The sequence below is a fragment of the Sphaerodactylus townsendi genome, linkage group LG11, assembly GCF_021028975.2.
Source record: "Sphaerodactylus townsendi isolate TG3544 linkage group LG11, MPM_Stown_v2.3, whole genome shotgun sequence".
Taxonomy (NCBI): Eukaryota; Metazoa; Chordata; class Lepidosauria; order Squamata; family Sphaerodactylidae; genus Sphaerodactylus; species Sphaerodactylus townsendi.
The window spans coordinates 7433266-7436359 of record NC_059435.1 but is presented as its reverse complement, the minus strand read 5'-3'; positions in this window follow the sequence as shown (position 1 = coordinate 7436359).

The following is a 3094-nucleotide window of genomic DNA, read 5'->3' as shown; positions in this document are numbered from 1 at the left end:
ATCAAAACAATAACCAAGTGTACAAATCAGGCAAAACTGACTAATGTATTAACCTTCATGTATGTTGCGAAACTAAGAATCACCACTTTTGTTACATGTTTTTACTGCTCCTTGCAATAATCCACAAAGGCAGATTACGTACAAAAAACAACACTGGGACGGAGTGGGGGAAGCCGCTGTGGATCACTTTCAAAAAGAAAACAAACCCTGTTTCAAAATACTTCAACTTCAACTGACCTTTATGAGGCAGATCAATAAAAATAAAGCAAAATACACGACAGAGTGGGTTAAAACAGGACATAAAAGTTTCAAAATACTTAACTGGTATAAGATACCACAAATGATGAACGTAAAGTGCATTTTTAGCATTAAACAACTACTCTAAAGTCGCTATTCTGCACTTTCTAGCAACTGTTAGATTTGACTCAATTAAAACAAACACAAATCCAGTCTCTTAAAAAGTCTATAAATAAATAAATAAATAAATAAATAAATAGAGAAGCAAAAGGTATCTCAGCGTCTGTTAGGCTGACAGCTGTATTAATCAGCCCACACCCGTTCTGTGACTAGTACCCAAGGAATATTGTATTAACAAGCTTTTGTCTGTACCATGTTTGGCTGGGCCTAGGAGTCAAGTCCTACAACAGGCTATGTACGTAACGTACTACTGAGTGTACCTTCCACACTCAACAACTCCACGACAACAACTTACCCAGTGAGCTTAACATGGAGATATCAAGCGATATATCGTATGGCTTCATAGACAGAAAATCCAAAACGGAACTCGTGCTGTCTCCAATGGATTCTCCAATCTGAGGAAAAAAGTTAAAGTATTTGAGTTGCCAAAGTTAACAGCTATGAAACCTTGACAGTGGTGGAATTGTGGCTGCACAGCTGTTGTTTCAGAATTACCTTTTCTCCTCAAACAATAATCTCAAGCAGGGCAATCTGCAAACCACACGGCTTTGACAGCCAAAGAACACGTATGTATTAGGAGGCCAAATACCCCAGCACGAACTCCTAGTGTTAAAACTATGCCGTGTACAGTATTTGAGTCCATCCTCAGTTGTTAAGGGGGAGCGTTTCTAGTGGAACACACCCAATTGTGCCTTTACACATATCCTGGAAACGTTCCAAAAGGAGTGGGTGGTAATCCAACTCTTTAATGAATGTTCACAGATTTCTATTCTCTCCTTTTTCTCCGGGAGTTCAGGGCAGTTTTTACTAGATCAAGGGTAGGGAACTTTTAACACTCAAAGAGCCATTTGGACCTGTTTTCCATGGGAAAAGAAAACACTTGGAGCCGCAAATAATTTTTGACATTTAAAATAAAGATAACACTGTATATATTGTTTTTTTTTACCTTTTACTCCACTCATTCTGAGAAGCGCATGGATGTGGCAAGGATGGGGCCAGTGGCTCGGCCTCGCCAGCCGCCAGGAAAACGCCCGCCCCGCTCCAACGGGGCAGGCGAGAGGGGAAGCCCGTGGCGCGGCCCAGCCGGCCGCGGGCAGTTGGTGCGCCCGCCCTGCTGCCTGCAGGGCGGGCAAGGATGGGGCCAGCGGCTCGGCTCATGGAGCCGCAGTGCAAGGGCAGAAGAGCTGCATGCGGTTCTCGAGCTGCAGGTTCCCTACCCCTGTACTAGATTATCGCTCTTCAGTCTCCAGATGTTATGGACTACAATTAAAAAATAGGCCGGGCTTAGAGACGGTGATTTTTCAAGGACCCCAAGGAAGCTCCATGGACAAAAAGGATTTGAATCTGGACTAGTCTGGTGCCAGTCTTGCCCAGGGCGTCACAGTAGCTTTCTCGTTGAGGGGAGATTTTCTGAGATGCCAATCAAAAGGCCAGGACAAAAAAAAGGAAGAGAAAGAAAAGGAACCTCGTGAGTTCTGCTTCCAACAGCATTTGCTGCTCAGCAGCTATATCCTCTTCAAGATGCCAGCAATAGGAGAAGTCTTACCGCACTGTGCTTGGGAGCATCTGGGCAAGTGTGGCGCAATTTGTGTTCTTCCTTTATGAGCACCGGTGGAACCTAAAACACCAAAATATGTTCACATCATTAGAAATCTGCAATCTATTGTGTCCACCTCTGCAGATTCTTCGTGGCTCCAAATCACAAGAAAATATCCTATCCTACTAGTGAAGCTGACATTTCTTTTATTTGCATTATTTATAGTTTGTCTTTCTCACTTGGACGCAAGTGGAATACACAGAGTGAATCATTACAATCAACAGGGTGGGATATTCAATACACTATGAAACAGAATTTGGGATACAGAACAACTAGACGTTTAAAAAAACCAGAACTGAAGCAAAGCATTGGCACGTTAATTGATACAAGATTACCGTATATACTCGCATATAAGTCAAATTTTTCAGCACATTTTTTGTGCTGAAAAAGCCCCCCTCGACTTATACACGAGTCAGGTGTATTTTAAAAAATATTTTAGGGTTTTTACTTTGTCGGCCGCTAGGGGGCGCAGTTTTTAGGCTAGTTTTTAGGATTTGTCAAGAGACTCTCCTGATGATACCACCCAAGTTTGGTAAAGTTTGGTTCGGGGGGTCCAAAGTTATGGACCCCCAAAGTGGGTGCCCCATCCCCCATTGTTTCCAATGGGAGCTAATAGTAGATGGGGCTACATTTTGAGGGTCCATAACTTTGGACCCCTTGAACCAAACTTCACCAAACCTAGGTGGTATCATCAGGATAATCTCTTGCTTATACCACCCAGTTTTGGTGATGTTTGGTTCAGGAGGTCCAAAGTTATGGACCCCCAAAAGGGGTTGTCCCATTCCCCCATTGTTTCCAATGGGAGCTAATAGTAGATGGGGCTACCCTTTTGAGGGTCCATAACTTTGGACCCCCTGAACCAAACTTCACCAAACCTGAGTGGTATCATCAGGAGGGTCTCCTAAAGATACTCTGAAATGTTGGTACTGCTAACATAAACATTCCTCCCCTGAACAAAAATCCAGTTTTGAAGGATTTTAACTCTTGTGTTTTAGCTTGGTTGCTGGTTGAGCTAAGGTTTTTGTACTTTTAAAGTTATTGTTGAGACCATATTGTTGTTGTTGACCCTCTTTTCCACTT